Raw genomic sequence first — 24,443 nt, forward strand, 5'->3', positions numbered from 1 at the left:
AAGCACACCTAACCTGGGGCCCAGTCCTGCTCCCACTTAAATCAATCAGAGTTTGGCTATTGACTTCAGTGGGAACATGAGGATGCGTCTCCCCACATGTGTGCTCTCCAGATAGAGATGACTAAGGAAAACCATGCTTTAATTTTGATAGGGAGTGATCCTAGGAAAAATATTAGAGAATGGGCCCTCGGGCTATATGTGCTCCTTCCTTATGGATTTCTCTGTCCGAATAATTATGGAAGGAAAGGAGAAATGCAGAGCTGGGGCAGAGCCTGGCAAAGGAACAAGGTGGAGAAATGAATACCATAAATGAAGAAGCCTGCTCACAATTAAAAGGTGTCATGTCATGGTGGTTTAAAATCCTTTCATGATAAATTTCAGCTACATGAGGGTCTCAACAAATGTTGGGCTAATCAGTGGTTTTCATAAGATGGAGTGCAGGTGTATACATTTGGCCTAATTCTCTACTGCTTTGCAGCAAATGTAATTATTTAGATCCTGATCCAAAGTCCACTGAAGGCCAATGGGAGTCTTTCCATTGACTTTATTGGGTCCAACTCATAGAGCTGTACGAAATTTGCCGGTGTAAAGTGCTATTATCTGGTAAAGTGCTGATCTGGTAGCATGAACTCACTGTGCAAGGGTATAAATAACAACCCAAGGAACAAGACACAAGAATCAGGCAACTGAAACATATTGGAATTATCCAAACTTTTGGTGTCTGCAAAACTCAGCTGATATTCTTACAAATATAACTTTTACTGTGGTATTTCAGAACTTCTCCTCCTTCTGGTTTTCAGTGGGAAACCAGAAGTAAATTTTTTTTTCTAAATCTTTCAAGAAACAAATCAAGACAATACTACTGCATTTTCCTGCCCCACAAGCAAATTGTTTGTCAACCTGAATATTCATTCTAGGAAATGTCTGGCTTTTTGTGCGTTCCTGGGAAAAAACAGGAAATATCTTTGATCTAAAATTAATAGTCTGTGATAGGGCAGAGTGGCCCCGCACTGATACCGCAGGGGTTAACCCTTCCTTCCTAGCAGGGGAAGCCCCGCCTGGAAGCTCTGCTGGGCATGCTCCAACTGGAAAAAAGGTATAAAAGCCTGCAGAGCTGCTCAGTCTGGGCTGACCGCTGGAGGGGAAGAAGGGATGCTGCCAGCTCCTGAAGAGGGACAGCCTGTGCACCAGAATACGGAGGCCAGCCAAGCCGGGCAGCACCCTGATACCCAGACGGAGTATGTCACAGGAGGGGAACAGACCATAGGACTGCCCAAAATAGAGAACCTGGTGTTTATGGTAGGCAGTGACCAGGGGAACTTTAGAGGCAAACAGCGTTAGAGCCACACAGATGCTCGGCGAGTTGTGGGTGGATCCCCGCTGAGCTGGTGGCAAGGGGAACTTGCCACTACCAGGGCCCTGGGTCGGGACCCAGTGGAAAGGGCGGGCCCAGGTCCCCCTAACACCCACCCCCTGCACCGCGGGAATCCTATGGACTCCAGCCACTAGGTCGCACTACCCTGCTTGCAAAGGGGATCGTATGGACTCTGGCCATTAGGCTGCACTGCTCCCACACGGGTAGCAAGTTATATGGACCCTGGCCATTGGGCCACACTGCCCTGACATCTGGGGGCAAGTTACATGGACTCAGGCTGCACTACCCCGCCCAAGGGGTGAGTGTGTGGAAGGAGGCCATTAGGTCGCAACTGGCCATGTGAACATGGGCGCGTGAACTTGTGAGGTTCTGACACCCCATTCCACCCCTGCCACAAAGGGACGGGGAGGGGGGTACCAGGCCCACCACATAACCTCTTCAACTTGATGCACTTAAGTGAACTTTCGAGCTCCATTTTGTCTGTTTGCACCCATTTTCTGAATTAACTACTGTGGAGAAATGTGGAAAACATAGGACCTGCTCTTGGCCCCAACAAAATCAATGACAAAACTCTCATATAAACATGACTAGACTCAAGTTTTATGCCCAGGATTTCTACCATTGTTAGGGACTATCTCCTCTGAGATGGCAGTGATTGCTTGTAAGAGTAGGGAAGTATTACTTTCCATGACACCTACAGTGTACACAACTCTTATTAGGATTGGACCTGCAGGTCTGACTGGAGGGGGGAGGGGACCCCTTCTCAATTTCACTAGGAGCTGGTTCTCTCGTCTCCTACAAGTCACTTGCATTTCACATTTCTTCTTGTGGATTTTTTAAAAAAGTAATTAAACTCAGCGTCCTGACTTGTTCTTACTTTTCTTATTTTCTGGAGTACTATGACTCAGTGTCATAAAATATCATTTTGCTTTGGGTGAGTAGCTGTTTGTTTGTTTTTTCTGAAGCTCATTTAAGTGGTCTTCCTTATTGCACTACAGTGAACAATAATGCATTCTCTGTGAGCATGCTATTTGTACACTTTCAAGGCACAGAGCTGATTTTAGCCATATCACTTAGCAATGGGGATCTCATGACGTGAAAAACCCTTTGTAACCAACCAACACCCCCCGCCACACACACCGTTCTGCTCCTAAAAAGTGAAAACTCTCTGTTTTACCAGCCTTTGGTAAGTTTATTGATTTTTTTTCAAATGTATTCCTGAAATGTCAGTGAAATTTGCACTGTAATTTTTTTCATGAAATTCAAAGAAACATTTCATTTTTATCCAGAGTATTTTGCAAATGAGAAACAAATGGTTTTCCCAGCTCATGCTTTCATTTTATTTTTTTCTCTGAGGAAACCCTGTTGAAATAAATACTTATGTCTTCAGTCCAGACTTTTTTTTTTTCTAGGATATTTGAGCAATGAGAAAAGGAAGCAATTGCAGTTATATCAAGTGTGTATAAGGTCCTGATCTTGCAAACGCTTATGCATGTGTGTTAACTTATGTACTAGAGCAGTCCAATTAAATTAATGTCCATAAGTGTTTGAAGGATGAATGCCAAAATTCATTATGGCGCTCTGCCTCGCTCTTCCCCTCTGTAAAATGGGGATAATTGTACTGACCTCATTTGTAGAGCACATTGAGATCCCCTGATGAAAAATGCTATATAGCAGTTAAGTGTCATTTAATGTTAATATCCGAGAAGGAGGAACACAAATCATCCTGAAAGAAAACCTTTTCACTTTCAAGAAGGTATCATCTTAAATAAAAAGTACACTTAAACTAATGTGAAAGAGGAATAAATATCTCTTGAAAAGGATTATCACTGCAAAAAAAATGAAAAAAGAAAAAAGGCTCTGGAGAAATTATTGTTAAATACAGTTTTAAAAGAGGGAAAATGTTGCTGAAAACAAATTCAGCAACAGCACTGAGTTAATCATTATGTCCAATCTGTTGCCTGTTTAATTTCCTTTCCTACTGTATGTATGCTAGACATCCAGTTTACTTCCAGCCATATTATATTCCTGATTACTCTGCTGTAAATCAGGAATAATTCTGCTGAAACTAATGGAGTTGAGTGGCTGTGAGAGGAGATTCAAGCCCTTATATTTTGCTGCATACTCTGTGGGTGAAATCATGGCCCCACTGAAGTCAATGGGAGTTCTGACTTCAATGGAACGAGGATTTCACCCTCCATCTTTATACACCGCCTACTACATATTATATCTACTTTGCTGGGCAGCATGTATCTTTCCTTACCTTACTATAGAGGATACATATTTGTTATATAGTGTACATTTCTTAAATGGAGGATGATCTATAATATGCAAAATTGCTATCCTGTATAACCTACTGCTTTATCTGCTCAAGGAGCCCTTCTGAGATCAATTCCTTGAATTTTGTGTCTGATTTTATTTTTATATAAAATTTTTCTTAGTGTCATGGTAAGAAAGATCATTTGGCAGCACACCAGGATTTCTTTCTTTGCTAGAGAATGGAGAACAAATGATTTTTTTTTTTTTTTAAATCTCCACAAGACAATCTTAGCCTACTGCTTATGAACTGGATATTCCCTAGCCTAACAGTTTAGGCTCAATATGGCCAATTCATGCAAATTAAACCATTTATGACAGACTCATAAATAAAGATCAAAGATTAAATGTTGTAAAATTATATTGCAGTGGATGCGTTCACTTTTCATTACATAGTAAGAGCTTATAGTGCCACCAGCTGGTTGAGATAGGAACTGTTTGAAGGATTTCTTTTTTTAAATACACATTAGGCACGAATAGAAGGAAACGACAAGCTGGTGTGTGAGGTTGCTAACTTCTCTTCCTTTTCATTTTAGTTAAGAGAAACATTTCCAAGGCATCAGCTGTGATTGCTGATGCTGGCATAGTAGTGTAATGAATAGCTCCGAAATAGGGTACAAAGAATAATCTCCCATTTTTCAAAATTGTGAATATAAATCTATTTGAATATTTTTACAAGGAAAATGCTCTGTTGTAGTAGTATTTTGGGGGGGGGGGGATGAGGGGCGCGTGTGTGTGTGTAATATATTATAAACTTCCCTACATATATTACTAATATTTTAGACTTTCAAATTGAAAGAATTTTAGAAATCTATTTTAATTTTCACTGTTTGTGCTTTCTTTTCATGCTTCAGGCACCTTTGGAAAATGAAAATACATGAGTCAATTTTGTTTATAGTCAATTTCACTTTCTGGTTTTTATTCTTCAGCACAATTCTGTCACACTATGGCTGTAAATACTACAGAGAACTTTTCAAATCTTCTGGGATATGTGGATGAATAAAGATTAAAGTATCAAATCTGTAACATGAATACTTATCTTTTGTACCAAAAGATCTCTTAAGCTATCATCTGAAAAGGCCTGTTTGAGGATACATTTTCTAAGAAACAAGGCTATATGTATTAACATGTTAATTCAATTTAACATTTTCATGGGTGTCTTTATATTTGTTACCTTGTATAGTGCTTTGTATTACTACTTTATGTGCATGGTGTGTAGAACAACTAGAGTGCATAGCTGTGCTGGTACTTAAAGCTTTTGTCACTGGTACTTGGCTGGTTGCCCCAAAGCCACTTCCCCTTTTCCTAAGTCTTCACTACCCGCGGCAGCGATTGATCCAGCGGGGATTGATTTATCGTGTCTAGACTAGATGCAATAAATTGACCCCCGAGTGCTCTCCCGTCGACTCCCGGACTCCAGCACCGTGAGAGGCCCAGGCAGAGTCGATTCACCGCGGTGGAGACACCACAGTAAGTCGATCTAAGTACATTGACTTTAGTCACATAGCTGAAGTTGCGTAACTTAGATTCCCCCGCCCCCCAGTGTAGACCAGGGCTAAGTGATGGACTCAAGATTCATGCTCTGTGCTTTAGCCCAGTAATTCTCCATTACCTGCTTCCTAGTAACTTGTTTTTAGCTTGCAAAGCATCCCATTGGCAGGTTGCTGTATGAACTAGGGGCTGCGCCAGCCCTTGGTCCAGTCCCAGATCCTGGAGGTGCAAAGGTGATCTTAAGTCCTCTGTGCTGCCTCCTACCACTGTCTCAGACCCCCTCCCACAGCACACCAGGGCCTGGCAGAGGAATCAATTTGGAACTTCTATAACAGCTGTACACTGGCTGGGGCAGTCTATTCCCTCCCACCCATCTTAGCCTGCCTTCTTCCTACATATTGCTCCAGTGACATATGGGAGCAAATCACACCAGGGAATCAGCATCCTTGTTTGTTTAAAGGTTGGGCACCTGGCATTGTTTCCCCTAAAGTTTAGAAAGGCTGTTATATTTCATTTGCTGCTGCTGAAATCTTCTGCTTTTAGTCTGTATCATACGAGGGCACAAATATGACCTCCACTAAGGACCACAGTGATGAATATATCAAAGAGTAAACTTATAACGTAGTTATTCTTTAATAGATTTCCTTTGAGCAACTATGCTGTGCAGATGCCATGAGTTATTAACTGTTCTCTAGGACACTTGAGTTGAACCTTTTCAGAGAGGGAGATTTTAGTAAACAACTCTCTGGTGCCAGGCATTTCAGTTTTAAATGTGCATTTTAGAGTCTACTGGCCTGTGATATTTCACATCCTATGGAAACAGAAAGCACATTGCTATCATTGTATTCTTAAGATTAGAGCTGGTGGCTGAATTACCTCATGATAGAATATTCAACGCTGATAGCCTCCTTTTGTACTCAGTTTCAACACAACACACAAAAGAGATGAAGAATGGGCTAAAACTCCGTTCCAACTGTTAGAGGTATGGTCAGTTTTTGTTTTTCATTCAATATTATTTCAGCAAGCTTTGTCTCCCTTGAAGTAATGTGGGTTAGGAGAAGTAGCAGCTTAAGGGAAGGAATCTCCCTTGTGATGCCAGTAATTTGATATGTTTGCCTTCGTTGAAGAGAAAGTGTTTTGCTTCTGTATGCTACAAGCACAGTGAAGATCCCTTCTCCAGTATTTCCCTCTTCTGTGCAAACATTAATTTGTATAAACATGGCCCACATGGTTTCCTTGAGAAGAAAATGCATAGTGACCTTTTGCTAGTTTTTCAAAAGGCTTTATGTTGCTAAATGTCAGTCAGTTATTCATTACAGTAATATTTTCCCAGGGCCTGACTGGGTCCAGTCAGAAGAACATGGGAGAAAACTTGGCTGTCTCCCCAACCCTGCCCCTACCCCCTAGTCCAGACTTCACAGAAATCCATTTGCAGAGTTGAGGGTCAGTGCTGAAGAGGGAATACACATCGGACTCAAACCACACAGAAAATCTGTCAGTTAACACCACTGGGGTGGCATTAATTCTGCCATTATCCCCTGAGCCCTTAAAAGAGGTCCGGGGGACAGCGTTGGAGGCCCTGGAAGTGTGTGTCCAATGACAGGAGTAGAGGCCAGTGTTTGAAAGCTTGCTGGGAGCAATGAGAATTGAAGGAGAGTGAAGCTGTATGGTGCATGGGACCAGGGAAGATGGTTTCTTGGTGTAGCTCAAGCTAAAAGAAAAAAGCAAGACCCAGTACTATCCTAGAAAGAGCTACAAACTCCAGCTGATGTTGCTAGGAAGGAAATAAAAACCTCTACCCCTAAAAAGCGAGAGAACTGGGCAGGTCCCGCTCTTATATTGGTACAAATCAGGAGTTTCTCCACTCAAGTCTGTGGACTTGATCAGGTGTAAAAACAGTATAAACAACAGGTGGGGCCCAATATGTCTAAAAGGAGCTGATAATTTCTGCCTTCTTTTGTCCTTATCTAACATTTCTGAAATATTGTGATCAGTTTTTAATCTCTAATGCCAAATTTGACTGTGGGTTGATTACAGGTTTAGGATCACTCAAGTCCTTAAAAATAAAGAAAAAATTGATTTTAAAGTGGGATTTTCAAAGGTGCCCAGAATGGGCCTAAATCTGGTGCCACTGACAGTGCGGAATTTTACAATTGACTTGAGTGGGAGCAGAGTTAGTCCACTCCTGCACACCTTTTGAAAGTCCCGCCCTTAAAATAATTCTTCTTTTTTGTTTCCAATCTGATTGGTTGCATCTTCATTCTGCAGCTGCATAATGATTTCAAAAGTTTGATTTCTAAGCCAATTATATGACTGCCATCACCATGGTATGTGAGCACCTCACAACACCCTATGAGGGCGGGAAGTTGTTTTATCCCCCTTTTATGGGGAATTGAGGCACAGAAAGACTAAAGCCCAGATCCTCAAAGATATTTAGGCTCTTAACTTCCACTGAAATCAATAGGAGTTAGATCTCTAAATACCTTTGTTCTGGGCCTAAGTCCCTTGCCCAAGATCATACAAGAAGTAGTAGAGCAGATCTCTCGAGTCTGAGGCTATTGTGCTAGCCACTGAACCTCTCTTCCTCAGAACTAAGCAATAAACTAATGAAAAATTTCACCCTACTATCTTCTTCCCTCTAAACCAGCTTAGTGAGATGCAAAGGTTTTTTCAGTCACAGTTAAAACTAAATAAAAGCAAACTTGGAGAACTCTTCCACATTGATTGTAATGGAACCATCCATCTCATCTGTATGAATGATTATCTCTAATTTCACTCTGATCTCTTGTAAATGGTTGTATATCCAGTCATCGATCTTATTCTCTGCACTCAGTGATAGTATCTGATTCAGTGATGGAAATCCCTATTCCACTTTAGAGAGCAATTTAGTCTTCCATACTGAATATGTTTACTTAACCATGTAACAGCGATTACTCCTTCATCGGTTGTAAATCTACCAATATTCAAATTCTCTTGGGCTTGAATCATGAAACTTTGATGTAGATTTCAAAATCTAGGTGGGGCAGAGGACATCTATACCAAAACCTCAGATCCACTCCATTATGGATCCCAAATTTGGGTCCAGCTGCTGGTTTGGTCTCTAAATCCCCAGAAGTTTAGAAGGTTTTGGAGCCAAGGTTTTGATTCAGTCCCATTTCTAATCATTAGCAGTGCTAGGAACAAGATCAGATGAGACGCTTCCACTTTTGGATTTTGACTTTCGCTTTTGTTTCCACTTGTAGCATTCTTAGCTTTTTGCCTGTGATCAGTTGTGCTTACCACAAGGGAAATGACTCTTGGTTTAGGCCAAAGCAACATCATTGACTTTGATGGCATTATGCCAGACATTAATGTAGCCCTTTAAGCATAATAAAATATTTGGTTGTGCCAGACAGATTTTAGAAATAAGGACAGCTGGACACAATGAGAACACTAGGATTAAATGCTTGAATTTTCTAACTAACTTCCATGTCGGCCATAAAGTGAATGTGTGAAGGTTTACCTGAAAATAGTACTTAGGATATATTTGGCTTGAGCTTAACTTTTTAGAGAAATATCAATGTTTCACTTTAAAGAATTTGATCAGCAGAATCCCATAAGCAGAGTAACAGGAATTATTTAATCTTTTTCCATATCATCTATCCCAAGGGTAGATCATTCATAGCTGTGAAATTCTCTGCTGTGAAAAGAGACTTCACCCTTATTCGAAATGTTGATTTTAGATTAACTTAAAGATTTCTTAATTATTCATCAGTTTAAGCCTATTCCAGTTTTCTCTGCAAAAAAGACAACATGAGTATTAGACGATGGTATTGGGTGGAGAAGTGTAGCTCTTAAAGAAACTGAGTATGGAATGTTAGGAAACCCGCATCATGGGAGATAGCTGAAGACAAATACAACCATGAATTTGTCATGTGATCATATAAGCCAAATAGTTTTCTTATGGCACATTGCAAGTTTGTGCGACTTTAAAGGCATATACTAGACAAGACATCCTAGAACAGGAAAGAATGAGAGAATGTTGAATAAGGGGAGGGGCTGAAAATCTGGATAACACAAAATGGGAAGATGGAGTCAGCAATGAAAGACCCATAAAATGGGCAAGCAAGACACTGCAAATGGGTAAGACCTAGAGAATGAGAATCATGGTACAGAGACCGTGCAGATTTGGGGAGAGCAATAGGAGTGAGGGAGAGGAAGCCAAATGTGAAGAAGAGAGATGCATGTGAGAGAGAGCCATTTGGGTACTGAGGAATAGAAGTAACTCACCAGAATTGGAACATGCAGTAAGAAAGCAATTTCATCAGGTGATCAATAGATGGGAGGTGCAACCAAGGAACCTGTTATGCATAGAGAAATTCAACCCAGACACTCGAGGGAAGGTAGCTCCACTTAGCCATGGATGAAGGTTTCATAACTATGCCATCTGGAACTGGTTTGAAGGGAAGCACATAAATATGAGAAGAGGATGAGACAGAATTTGGACTACAATGCTTCTGCTGGGTAATTATGATTTATGACACTTTTTAAAGCAATAAACTTTTTATTTTTAATGTCACAAAGAAATGTGTAGTTGTGATCAAGTCCTCCTGCTCCATAAAAAAAAAGAGCTGACACAGATACTCGGGAGCACAACTGGTACTTAATGCTATGTAGAAAATAAAAGTAGTATAAAGTATAACTATCATGAAAGAGGAAGAGTGGGTGAAGAAAGAAAGGGAGCAGAAGGGGGAGTGATACAATCTGTTACTCAGTGTCACTTTCAGTCAACAAGTTCAAGAGAGATTTAGGGACCCCTGTATAGGTCAAAATAGGCTTTGACATATTGTATCCCTCTATAATGTCTTATAATCTGAAGATAACTCTTGTATGTAGCTGTCTGATAAGGCGAATATGGCCTTTTCTAATTCTTAATAATAAGACCTAATATGGCCTTTTCTAATTCTTAATAATAATAATTTGTTCTTCTGTTTTGAAAAGAAAACATAGGATCACTTTGGATGCAAATCCTACATAGAGTAGAACCAAGAAGGCTATCAAAGAATTAAAGGAGCATAGCTTTCCTTTTCCCCAAGACAATTCTCTAAAATCTTATCTACCTTTGTTGCAAAACTATGCTCTAGTTTCTTAGATTATCTGAATGATAACAGTACCAGACTGTGGCACCATTACATTAAGTAGTGTAGCCCGATCGACTTTAATGGGAATTCATATGGTGTAAAGTACTATTCAGTGCATGTATGAGTGTCACAATCTGGCCCATAAATCGCTTCTACCTAGCTAATACGAATCTATAAAGTGCCAGTCATGATGATTATTGAAGCCCCCAAAACACTCTGAAAACTGTCTCAGGGTGTTGCAGTGTGATAACTTTCAGACTTGCATTACTAGGTAGCCTTATAGTATTGTGATATATTCTTACATTCTTTTTAGAGGAGAAGTTTGTTCCTGCTCCCATGCTAATCTTGTGTTCTGATCCTATGAACCACTTTCAAGTTAAGGTGAAACAATTAGCTGCAAAACATTGATGCTTTGTGTGGAGGTTTTTTTTTCTTGGCTATTTAACATTTGGGCTTGATGAATATTGCACACATTGTCCTAAGATATCTGAGGTTTTTAAATGAATGTGTTTTGGCTATATTTTTGCCCCTTTTCATGTACACTTCCTTTGAACATGTTGAGTGATTGAGTTTCACTGGCACAAATTCATGGAAAGTGACTTCCAAAGTTGCGTGCATGAGCATTATTAGTAATGTTTCTAATGGTGCCCACAATGTGTTAGCTGCTGAACAGACATAATGAAAAGTGCTGTTTCTGCCTCCCAAAATGTACATCATTCATGGAAACTGAATTTTGCATGCACAGATGTGAATATTCATGCCAGAATTGCTGCTGTAATTGGGGAACAGCAGCAACCCCATATGAATTACCAATTAAACTGAGACCCTGTTTGAGCAGCAAATATTAAATATTCTTTGATAACCCCCCATGATCAATGCAGAGAATTAAAATTTAAAAAATAAATGCAAGGAAAATGATGTACTGATAGGTGTTGTGTTAGTAGAAAGCTACATTCATTCAATTATTCACTACAAAATATTCTCTGTTTTGTTACCCACAAAAAACCATTGGAAAGACAGTTGAGGATAAAAAAAAGATGGAAGTTAAGGATTTTTTTGAGTATCTTTTTTTTTTCTTAAATTGATCATGTAACATACCAATAACTGGATGAATACCCAATTTTTCTTGTCAATCCAGAAAAGAAAAATTAAAATCCTTGTAGACAAACTAAGGAAATGTGGTCTAGATGAAATTACTATCAAGTGAGTTCATAACAGGTTGAAAGACCATACTCAACGAGTAGTTATCAAAGATTCCCTGTTACACTGGGAGGACGTTTCTAGTGAGGTTCTGCAGGGGTTTGTCCTGCATCTGGTAATTTTCACTGTTTTCATTAATGGAGCGGAGGGTTTGCTTACAAAATTTGTGGATGACACCAAGCTGGGAGAGGTTGCAAGTACTTAGAGGCTAGGACTAAAATTCAAAATGATCTTGACAAATTGGTCTGAAATCAACAAGATGAAGTTCAATAAAGACAAGTTCAAAATACTTCACATATGAAGGAAAAATCAAATGTACTGCTACAAAATGGAAAAACTGGCTAGGCAGTTGTTAGTGCTGAGAAGGATCCAGGGGTTATAGTGGACCACAATCTGAATATGAGCCAACAATATGATGGAGTTGCGAAAAAGGTTAATGTCATTTTGAGCTTTATTAACAGGAGTGTAATATATAAGACACAAGAGGCCATTGTCCCACTCTACTTGGCACTGGTGTGGAATACTGTGTCCAGTTCTGGGTGCTACACTTTAAGAGAGATGTGGACAAACTTGAGAGAGTCCAGAGGAAAGCATAAATAAAAAAAATAAAGTAACCTTTCCTCATTGGTCATGGTTTCAAAACCTTGACCTATGTTTAGTCCTGAGAAAAGAAAACTGAGGGGAGACCTAATAAGTCTTCAAATATGTTAAGGACTACTATAAAGAGGATGGTGATCAACTGTCCTCCATGTCCACTGAGGGTAGGACAACAAGTAATGTGCTTAATCTGCTGCAAGGAAGATTTAGGTTAGACACCAGGAAAAACTTTCCAACCATAAGGTTAATTAAGCACTGGAATAAGCTTCCAAGGGAGGGCGTGAAATCCCTGTTGTTGTAGGTTTTAAAGAAAAAGTCAGAGAAACACCTGTCAGGGATGGTCTAGGTGTATTTGGCCCTGCCTCAGTGCAGGGGGCTGGACTAGATGACCTCTTGAGGTGCCTTCCATCCCTCCATTTCTTTAATAGAATCAAACAGGTCTGACAGAGGGTAAAACTGTGCAATGAAGCTAATGCACTAAAATTGGGCACCCTTAAATATTCAGATCTGTCATCCCACACTAGAAGTGAAATGGCATTAAATTTTTTTTTACTCCACTTCTCCAAAGAATGCATAAAACCCAAGATAACAATGGTAGTGAAAGTACAATAAACCAGTACAATCCATTAAACCTCTGCTATGAATGAGTAATTAGAAATTGATTCTTCCCGCCCCCACAGAGTGGTCTGGCACTGAACCGTAGTTAGGAGCAGATGCCATTGTAGACAGAATAGTCCTCTCTGTCTTGCACAGTACCAGCGAAGAGACGGTAGCTGGGGAAGAGTATAAAAAGTGAGAACAGCAAATAAAACTAGGTTTGTAATAGACTTCACCTTTTCAACCCATCCTCAGGAGAAGGACTAGAGGACTTCACTGGGAACTCAGACTCAGCTTCATAACTCCTTGCAGTTTACCTACAAGAGATCAAATCCATGGTGGATTGCTAATTGAGCTTTTGATCTCTATAAATCAGCCACTGAATTAGTATTAATAGAATCATAGTGTTAGAAGGGACTGCGAGGATCACCTAACCCCCTGCCAAGATGCAGGATTTGTTGTGTCTAAACCATCCATGACAGATGGCTATCCAGCCTCCTTTTGAACACCACAGGTGAAGGAGATTCCACAGCCTCCCTAGGCATTCAGTTCCTAACTGTAAGAACAGTAGGACAATGGAAGTTTTTCCTGAGACTTAAGCTAAATCTGCTATGCTGTAGTTTGAACCCATTGCCTCTTGTCCTGCCCTCTGTGACAAGAGAACAACTTTTCTCCATGTTTTTTTATGGCAGCCTTTTGCTATCATATCCTCCTTTTAATCTCCTTTTTTCCAAACTAAACATACCCAGTTCCTTCAGCCTTTGCTCACGTGGCTTGTATTCCATCCCTTTAATCATCTTTGTCGCTCACCTCTGGATCCTTTCCAGTTTCTCTGCATCCTTTCTATACATGGGTGACCAAAACTGGACACAGTACCCCAGCTGAGACTTAACCAACACTGAGTAGAGCAGTACTATCGCCTCCCATGACTTACATGCTGTGCCTCTGTTAATGCAACCTAAAATTGTTTGTGTTTTTTTTTTTTTTTGCAACAGCATTGTGAAGCTTACTCATGTTGAGATTGTGATCCACCACAACTCCCAGATCCTTCTCAGCAGTGCTGCTGCCAATCCAGTTATCCCCCATTCTGTATGTGTGCGTTTTGGTTTTTCTTTAAGTGTATCACCTTACATTTGTCTTTTTTTCTTTTTTTTTGAATTTCATTTTGTTGTCTACAGCCCAATTCTGCTATTTATCAAAATCCCTCTGAATTTTAGCTCTATTCTCCGAATTACTAGCAACCCCCTCTAGCTTTGTGTCCTCTACAAACTTGATCAGTGTGCTCTCTGTATCTACCTTCAGGTCATTAATAAAGATGTTAAACAACACCGAACCCAGAACAGATCCCTGTGGAACCCCACTTGAGATTCCCTCCAATCCGATTCAATAGTTACTCTTTGTCTGCAGTTGTTTAACTAACTATGTATTATGTTATAGTCTAGTGCTTAACATTTGATAGCATTTTAGTAGCCATTGTGAAATAAGTGACTCTTCTGAGGTGCTGTTCATCTATAGCTATGCAAGATTTGCAGAGCCCTTTACAATGCGTTATCCTCAGTTTACAGTTTGGAAAGCTGAGGCCCAGAGAGGTGTAGAGACTTGCAGATAATAACATAGATGAAATGGCAGACATGGGAAAAGGACTCAAATCTCAGAGCATCAGATTGAGCCAAATCTGTGGGAGCATGATGCACTGCTGTCTCAATGCAGCTCCTACTGGATGGGTATCCACATCACAGAAACCAACGCTTTATTTGGCATTAATTGGAATACGTGATGGCAGATTTAGTAGAGAATGCAATATTGACTTAACACGGAAAGGAATTACCCTCTCGCCTCTAGATGTGATTTGGTCAGATAACCATGAGGTACAGAGTTGCGGCTGGATAGGTGGGTGGGTGCTCATGCTTGCGTTGTGGGTAGACAAACCAAGGACTTCATGTCAAAAAGGCAAAGGTTTCTGGCAGACTACAGGGGAATATGACTAAGATGCTTGATTTAAGGGACTACTAGCAATGTCAGCTAAATGATTAGTTAAATTTCATACTATGCAGTTTTTCTACTCCGAAATAAACCAGTGGCCTTACCAGTCATATTTTTTTCAGAGCCATAAAGTGAAGTCAGTATCCTTAAGAAAAAATATAGCTTCTACTTGTTCACAACTTGCTTTGTACTGGCATGTGTTTTGTTTTCAATGTTTTCCCTTTCTGTCTCTATCCCACAATGTTCTCAAAAGACTTCAAAGTGTGTCATGAGCATCAAAGGAGCATTCTCGGAGCTTGTCTAAATAGCTATTTAGTTATTTGGATATTTCCTCAGACTAATCAGGGAGCTCTCACATTTTCCAATTATTTCCCTTTAGCTTACTCTATTGGTTTGAACAAAGTCCCCCTAAATGTGTGAAGTTGGAAATCTTTATTAATAAAGGGAGTTTGCTTGCTTGTTGGGATTGGCCACTGTTGGAAGACAGGATACTAGGCTAGATAGACCTTTGGTCTGATACAGTATGGCTGTTCTTATGGGTGTGCCTTTATGTATATAAAGTCTTGACTTATAGTATAGCAGAGTTTTTTGGGACCATGACCCAGCATTGCCAACTCGTTCAATTTAATTGTCTGTCTGACACCATTGTATGGTTAAATACAGAGGCGTCAACTTCATTTAAATCTATTACCTAACTGCGGTAATTACCCCCAAACTACCTGGCAGGACCTAAACTGGCACAAATGGTACCACAAACCTCAGGGTGTGTGTGTGAAGGTCATGCTCCTTCTATACCCTTAGGTCTGCCAAAATACTTTGATTGGAAGGCAGAGTCCCACCCCATGCAGGCGGGAGGTAGGGAAGCTAAGGAAGAGGGGCACAAGCTGAGCGAGACATCAAGGCAAACCCCCTCACCATGCATTGCTGTACTCTGGCCCAAGACCCAGGCAGCCCACTGGTTTACAGGGACATCCACTGGACACTTCTAACCCACCCATTGGAACCTGCTAAATTAGCAGTGATTGTAACTTAGACCTGCTGGATGCAAAGTGGGGAAAAAACCCCCCATCCAGCAGTCTGCCAGTTTTGCCATATGGAAGGCCTAGCCTCTGGCATCAGAGGACATCCAACAACTAGATTAAGGGTGGGTAGGGTGGGACAGAGAGCTCACAATGGCTATTTCACCTAAGCAACAAACAGTTGCAACATCCCACCCCCTCCAGCACTTCCAGACAGGAACCAGTCTCCCAGCACCCCCACAGCCCCATGGCAACATCAATAGATTGGACAGGGTGCAGAGCCCTCCCCCCCACCCGGGCCCACAGACAGCAAGAGGGAGGGGCAGCAGAGAGAGCATTTGGAGCACTGCCCTAGCTGTTCTTGGTTGAGATCTCCCCCTGTCCCCAATCCCACCCAAGAGGGTCTCTCCAGAGTGCCCAGCTCTGTCAGAGACACAGCCTGCCTACCAAGATGAGCATTTGGAAAACTTGTGTGACTTTTAAACCAATCTCCTGATTTTTGAGGCCTGATTGGTGACTTTTGAACACTTGGGATTAGCGATGCTAATCCACTATAGAGTGTGAATGACTCTGGAGAAACGCTCTTGGCCGGATTTTCAAATGACCTCTGCTGCTATGTAGACTTCCCCAATAGCATTGACCCCCCCCCAACCAGCTAGTTTGGGTACGGAGGCATTAAACTGCATCTACACTAGGTTCTAAATGGAGTTTCAAATAGACTAGTGAAGGGCTTGTCTACATGGAGAGTTAGTGTGGGGCAAGCCAGGGTGTAAATCTGCAGGTTACTAAATCACTGCATGGACCCTGCTACAGTGCCCTAAAAGTTCTGTAGCATGCCTTGATGTACTGCTGTTTGAAATGGGAGTATGTCAAAGCACACTACAGAACTCTTAGTGCATCTAGGCAGGTCCACATAGTCAGTTAATACATGGCAGAGACTAGTGTGCTGTCAATTAACACTGCCTGACTTGCCACACGCTAGCTTTCTATATAAACAAGCCCTCAGACATCGTAACTAACATGATTTTTTTTCTTAGTCTAAACAAGGCTTAATTGAAGTGGCCAGACTTTCAAAAATGCTTGGTATCCATCAGCTTGCATTGTTCTTAGTGGGAGCTTCTGGGTGCTGAGCACTTTTGACAATCTGGCCACTTTATTTAGGTGCCTATGTGGAAGCCAGTCTCTCTCTTGAAAATTGTGTGCTCTGTGCTGTACTAACTTTCCTAGGGATATGGTAAACTGCACAGAGAATACAAAGGATACAATCTATGTCGCTTTTTATTTGCATCTCCACAGATGGCAAAAAGTGGGCATACGCTTTTCTGTAGGAATATAATGTGGGGATACTCCTCTCCAAACAGACACAGTGAGTATACTTTGCACACCCATGTTGTCCCTTCCCTTCTGCTCTTAGCTCTACTCGGGTGCCTCGAAGGAATGAAAACAATATTTACATTTTTCAGACATACATTTATCAGTAGTTTATTTGTGATTCTTATCATGTTGTGACTCTGTTTTCAGAAGATGGGATGATGGTCGCTTCAGATCACCGGCCCTTTTCTATTGATGAATCTGCCCCACTTTTCTTCCAATGATCTATCATTCGTGGTTTGAACAAAAAGTATTCCTGTTTGTTACTTTTGAATGTCTGATGTCTGCTAACGTGCTTCATTCATTAACAAGTCTGTTTTCATTAAATATTGAATTATAACATCTTAAATATGTGCCATGTCTCTCAAAATATAAAAAAGGGACCATTGCCACTAAAAACTATTAATTTTAAATGGAAAAGTAGATAAGTAGGGATATCGACTGCCTGTCTGTTACCCCTCCATACAAGTTGTTCTGTTATGCCTCTGCTGCAATGAGGCAGAATAAATCAGTTTCATGTTTCTAACGAAGTGCCATGCTGAGCCAGGCAGGCACAAGTTAGTTTCAAGAGAATGCCAGAGTAAGAAAATATCCTAACCCCATCTGAGAGCATGGAGGGCACCCTGTGTAGTACAGCTGGTTTGGCCCTACCGTGTGTGTGCAGAGAACCACCTGGGAGTCAGCCCAGGGTTCACACCTCCCTGTATTCTGCTCTACTGCAGCAGGGCTGGAGGGTGAGGTGGGACATTCTCTTCCCTTGTGTCTATAGGGGAGATTGAGGCTCCACAGAGGGAACTTCTGGCTGTTAGAAGTCTTCCTCCATCTTTACCGCTTCACCCATTGTTAGCAATGGCTCGAAGCCCCAGAAACCCTTCAGCCAGTCACCAGCTCCTCCCTCCATAGATGCTGGACCTAGGGATGCTGGCTTGCAGTGGTTTCCATAATATATAGGGTTTACAGTTTTGTTCAACAGCTCTCAGCACCACCACTATAAAAATCATTCCAGCACCTATGCCTCCCGCTCCTGCTTCAGATTCCCCCGTCTGAAAGTGTGGCTACGTGTGAACTGGAAGGTGTGATTCCCAGCTTGCATAGGTGTACTCGCGCTAACGCTGCTTGAGCTAATGCCTAAAAATAGCACTGTGTCCACAGCAGCACAAGTGGTGGCTTGGACTAGCTGCCCGACTACATAGCCAGCTGGTCAGGTGGTATTGTATTTGAGGCAACTATCCCGAGTGACCAGCTGTGCCACCATGGACACACTGCTATTTTTAGATGCTAGATCAAACAAAGATAGCACAGGTATGTCGACCTGAGCTGGGAATCACACCTTCCAGCTCAAATGAAGATGTACCCTGTGTCTTCATGAGGGAGGAGGGGGAGCTCTCCCTCTGCTCTTAGCAGACAATTGTGAGTTCTACTTCTTTAACTCCTGTCCTTCCCACTTCTTAACCACAAGGAATTCTCTAGTAGGCAGCCTGGCTGCCTACGTGGGCAAAAGCTGGGCCAAACACACTATTATCCTCACCCAGACAAATGTTCACCAATAAAATAATTTCACAAATCCTCTTTAACTGTCATAAGTATTTCTTGTAGCTCTTACCCTGCATCGCTGACAGGGTATCTCACTATATTTGTAAGTATGCACAAAAGCTTTCTGTTTTCTAGTCATCCTTCTCCTAGGCTTGGTTCTTGGAGATACCGCAGTCCAATACTTGTGACTGCAGAGTTCACTGACCTTGCCCCACATTCTGATTCTTGCTCCCACTGGAGCCGAGCCTCCAACTGGTGTGTGCCAGGACAATTTCTGTGTACTCTGTTTCCTCTCTCTGGCCAGCTACTAAGCAGCCAGTTCCCTTTTTCCTTATTACCTCCTTCTATTAATAATATTGCATTCTTCAAGAATGGGAACATTCAGGATTTTCCCTAATGCAATACTCCCAGTCAATCCAGATTAGATTTTTTTTCAAGTATTTATTTAAAGGTAGGAGCAGAGAAAAACATACAGAAAATAAGAGGCGATTTGTTTAAACATACGGCATATTTTATGCAGAAATCTTAATGCACACTGGAGGAATACTTAGACTTCTTTGTTACTGAGGTAGAGTCTGGAAGGTTACCATGTTCTAATCTGTCTTGCTCATTTAACCTGCCTCCTTCCCCAGCTATGTAGTGGAGAGACAAGCTCATTCCACTGCAGAATAGAATCCTCTCTCCCCACTCCACTTGTCCAGAGCTTGGGTCACTTGTAACCTGAGTCTGCTTTGCAAGCTAGGAGAATATACAAAGGGCCATGTCTTGGTTCTCAATGTCTTCTTCTTATTTCCATAAATGACTGTTCAAGATACTTTTCTGTTTCCAACTCCGCCCTCCAAGGCTACGTCTACACGTGGAGCTGGGGGTGAGATTCTCTGCTCATGTAAACGGTCTCACTAGCTCCTCTTGAGCAAGTGCACTAAACATAGCAGTGGAGTTGGGGCACAGGCAGCAGTGAGTGGCGGTATGGGCTTGCCACCCTGAGTATCTACCCCCAGGCTCCAGGGGGCTTTGTGCCTGGGGCAGAGCTCTGTAGCATGCTAGCTCAATGAGAGTCAGTGAGAGTGTGTCTGCGTGAGCTGGGAATCCACACCACCAGCTCCAAGAGTAGACGTACCCCCAGTGTTCTTCTCCAGCAGATACCTGCACCCTGAAGCTCTGCTCCGGAGCAATGTCGAGCACCCTCGGTTCCCACGGGCGTTAATCGGATTGTCTGGTTTCAATAGTTTATCGAAACCTCAAAAGACATTATTGGAAGAGCCTATGCAATGACATTCTCCATAGATAATTGAGAGCAATGGGAATGCTCTAGCCCAGGGGTTCTCAAACTTCATTGCACTGCAACCCACTTCTAACAACAACCAATTCTACATGACCCCAGGAGGGGGCGAGGGGAGGGCAAAGCCTGAGCCTGTCTGAGCTGGGCGGGGGGGGGGGCAAATCCCAAGCACAAGGTCTTCAGCCCCATGCAGGGGGCCTGTAACCTGAGCCCCACTACCCAGGGCTGAAGCGCCCGGGCTTCAAACCCAGGCGGTGGGGTTTGGGCTTTGGCAAGTCTAATGCCAGCCCTGGTGACCCCATTAAAATGGGGTTGCGACCCACAGTTTGAGAACCCCTGCTCTAGACTAGTGGTTCTCAGCCTTTCCCGCACCATGACCCCTTGTTACAACCAACATGTTTTGAGACCCCTGAACGATTTCCTTCCCATTTAACTATATAGACAAGGAGGTTGCCTGTGACCCACCCCCACCCCCGAGATTGTGAATGCATATTCCCTAATCAGCAGAGCTAGACTGACTTGAGTACTTAAGAAATCTTGATAACTATGCATTGTTAGCATTCAATTACAGTCACACTAGTCACTGTTTTGTGTGTAGCAGGACTTGTAATTATTACTTAAAAGGCATCATAGATATCCGTGACAAAATGCCCTGAAAAGTTGATAATCTAAAGCTCCAAACCTACAATTGATACCATGTGGGCTCATAACTATGCCCATAATCAGCCCCATTGAAGTTAGTGCAGCACCATGCAGTCACAGCACTCCACCCATGTGCTATCAATTGAAGGATCAGGGCCTAAGATCCCAGTCCAATGTATGGAAATCAATGGGAATTGTATTAAATCCTATATAATACACTTCCCATTGATTTCCATACATTGGACTGGGATCTTAGCACAGAGCAGTAGAGGTTTTGAAGAAAGGGGTTCTTTCCCCACCTCAGGTATAAATCAAGAAGAGAAATTCTCAAAGAAATTTTAAGTGAGACAAAAATCAGAATTTTAATTTAACAAAGTTTTTTTTAAAAAAAAAAAAGCATATAATCAGTTAATATCAGTTTGCAGTGGTGACATCACAACAATTCATACCTTGAAAATAGCATGTACACTGTAGTGAAGGAAGATGAAAAAAGATGACTGACCAGGAATTTCTTATCAATAAAGGAAGAGGAAATAAAGAAAAAGCATGGTGACCATTTAACTGAACCTAGAAAAAAACCCACATTTTGTGAATGTTTAACCTTGGAAGTGGCAGAAGTCCTTCACAATTTCCAGATAAACTAATTTTTCAAGATTATATGCACATTGGAGGATATATGACATAAAATAATAAAAATATTAAGTAGCATAAAAAGGTCAGGGATGTCATACAATACGGTCGCTAGCATCTATCGTGCTGAACATGTTCCAAGGGTAATTCCTCCATTGTGGCAGCAATGGAAGACTGACTGAGGATTCCATGATCTTCTCTGAGTGACGACTTCTGAGGGCTGGAGTCAGACCTTGGCAATAAGGTTTTTGTTCTGCACAGAGAGATGCTCATAATATGTCTCTACCACCTGACATGTGGGAAGGGTTCTCCTATTTCACTGATATTCAATAGCCCCAGCAAAGGGAGCTGGGCCAGCCCAGAATTGTAGTGCAGAGGAGCATCGGAGGTGGAGAGTTATTCCAGCATCAATCCCCTACCTCTCCAGCACATAACTAGTAGATCTGCAGAGACTCTATTTTTCAGCTGTGTACAATGGGTTGAATTTTCTTTTAGACAGGCCTCAGTGGAGGCAGCATCTACAGCTTCTGTGGTATGGAGGGTTGCAGATATTGTTGGACTGGATCCAAAGTGTTCAAGTTAAGAAAAAAATTCTTACTGTATTTCCTTATCTTTCTTGTTGTTTGGTACATACTGATTTTTTTTAATTCAACAAACCTCAGGGAAGAACAAAACACCCCTCTCCCCTGCACCTGTCATTAGTGATGTTCCCTAAACTGGGATAAAAGAAAAGATGGAAAGAACATGCTGAAAGTGTAGAGAAATGATAAAATTGTTTTGCTTTTGGATGTAATAGGATAAATTCTAGCTGTTGTGTGTGCCCAAGTGCTTGCCAAGAAACCTGCAGTTGGAAGAGGAAAGGCAAAGTAGATGTTTGCTGCCTTGAGTTCTGTTTCCTTTTGAGCGTCAGGAGGCCTGGGACAAGCTAGCCCTGTTCAATTAGCTCTGCTACACCTGCATGTGTATGCTGGACGTAAAAGGAAGAAAGCCCAGCAGGTGGGGCAGGTTTGGGAGGAGAGTAGACAGGCTGTTCCTATGTGGGTCAATAAGTCTGGCTCAGGCTAGGAACTGCCTGAAGGCCCATGGTAGGAGGGCAGAACTGGCCTGGAGTGGTGGGTTTATTGGTGCCCAGGAGCTGGAAGTTAGGTCCCAGGGGCACTGGTCTCTCTTACTGATTATCTGTAAGGAAGGGAGCTGAAAATTCTTTTGCTTTGATATTGTTTTTGGACTTTGGACTAAGGGATCCTGTTATCCTTGATGCTCTGACCCCTTCCATGTGACTTGGCTGGAGAGCCAAGTCACCACCCCAGATCATGGGAGCCCTGAGGAAAAGAGTGAGGTGGAGAGACTGAAATGCCCGGTTATGCCATGAGGGGCACTTGGGGATAGTGAGCCTTGGACATCCATGGAAAGGCTTTTCTTTGGGCCCTTTATGATGCATTCCAGGGCATGGACAAACTTATATCTACATGTGCCCTGTCATTCTGCAATGAGAACTATACACCAAGCCCAACCATATTATTTCCTGTTACTATCAGGAATAATCTGCATTAGGGTGGGTGTGTTGCCAGTCAAAATATAGGAATACAATAAGGGCCCAGTCTAGCTCTCATTACTGCCAATGGCAGTTGTTCCATTGGCTTTAGTGAGAGGTGGATTGGGGCCTTCAGCCTGTTTGTGTAGCATTAATTTTCACCCATGGAGCCATTTAAATGACTGGCCTGAATCTGGCCCCATGAATCTGAATGAACTTTATAACACATCTGCTGCTTGTATGGATCTTGATAATCTACCCATGCTTCAATGCTTGCCTTTAATGTACTACTTTTAAAGTATCCTATAGTAGCAGACATTTAACGGTAAAAATAAAAATTGTAAAAGTAAAAATGAAAAGTGTAACTGATGGTTTTGGCAGGTACAAAGGGCCTGAGGAATTGGAGATCTGATAAACGTGTTCAGGATATAATGAGACCCACCCACAGGAGAAAAAATGAAACTATTGTTTAGTAATTCATGACATCTTTTGTAAGTTTTGTAGAAATGTTAATTTTTTAAAAAAATCCCCCTCACACACACCCCTGAAATCAAGAGTTAACTGAACAGGGGATAGAAATAATTGTGATATGTCTGTTTTCCCCAATCTATAGCGCCAAAAAAAAAAGGGGGGGGGGAAAGGATACTTTTCAGGGGTGGGGATGGGAGAGTAATGTAAAAAGGCAGCAAACCGTGTCTGTCTTTTGGCATGACTGACATAGCAAAGATGGAAACAATTATATCTGATAAAGTCCTTTATATGAACTGCTAAATGCCATATATGTTTACAGTTTCCAAAAGATGTGTACAATTTCAGGTACACTAAAGCAGGACTAATTACCATTTAAGAAAATGCTATTTAAGCATTCCTTTACAATGTATCCATTCTAGCCCAAGGTTTGAGAGAAGGCTGAATAATCTAATTCAAATCTGCTGACCTGAATGTATTTCACCAAAAACATTTAAGGGGCAAAGTTGCTTAGATTTTTTTTTCTTTAAACTAATTGCCAGAGGTGAGGGGTCAATGTTTTATATGCGTGTAAAAGATACAGGTGTCATATCACACATTAGTGTCGTGTGCGTGTGTAGTATATATAATTACTTTTTTATGCATCTGCGCGTGCTCACACACACACCCTACATTAAAAGAACATTATGAAGGTTGCAAAGTCAAGTACTGAAAAATTAGGCAATGCCAGAGTGATTGTTACCTGTGCAGAGTATTTGACAAGATCTTACATTGTCATACCAGTTTCCATTGTTTTAATGAGTGTAACGTTGTGACTTGAGTCTAGAGTTTGGGGCTTTGCTGTGCTAACCAGCACTGTACTCTTTGCTACAATTTAGGGATGATGTCCTGCTTCCACCGGGGTCTTCTGGACTCTGCTGCCATTGCTTATGGTGCCTTTTACTCTTTTTGGACAGATTAGAACAAAGTGTCTGAGTTTATGCTCAGGATGGATAAATTATTGTGATGAATGTTAAATAGCAACATTGATCCATTAGTAGGTTTCTTAGTTTAAATCTTTGTGCTATTTGGTCCATTTGCAGGGCTGGCCTGCAAGCTTTGTCAAACCTGTGGCTGTGGGCCTCCTGGATCTGGGCAGTGGAGGAAAAATAGAGGAGAATCTCGGCTTTTGTTTTAATAGTAAATTTCTAGTCCATAATAGCGTTGGAAAGATAATCTTGAAAACATAAACCTATGTAAACTGATAGCAATGGCTGAAAGAAACAAACACCTCTGCAGCAGGGGG

The 24,443-nt window shown here is 41.7% G+C and overlaps 1 protein-coding gene across 2 annotated transcripts in view; it reads left to right on the forward strand.

Moving 5' to 3' along the window:
- The first annotated feature begins 5,097 nt into the window (after window positions 1-5,097).
- Window positions 5,098-24,443, forward strand: part of LOC140917559 (uncharacterized) — a 29,286-nt gene continuing 9,940 nt past the window's right edge. For both annotated transcript variants that reach the window (XM_078851269.1, XM_073360672.2), the window contains exons 1-4: window positions 5,098-5,161; window positions 6,104-6,164; window positions 9,490-9,685; window positions 16,995-17,064. The gene's annotated coding sequence lies outside the window, so the exon portion shown is untranslated. The remainder of the gene's footprint in view (window positions 5,162-6,103; window positions 6,165-9,489; window positions 9,686-16,994; window positions 17,065-24,443) is intronic.

Source organism: Lepidochelys kempii, chromosome 1 (genome assembly GCF_965140285.1).
Source record: "Lepidochelys kempii isolate rLepKem1 chromosome 1, rLepKem1.hap1, whole genome shotgun sequence".
NCBI lineage: Eukaryota > Metazoa > Chordata > Testudines > Cheloniidae > Lepidochelys > Lepidochelys kempii.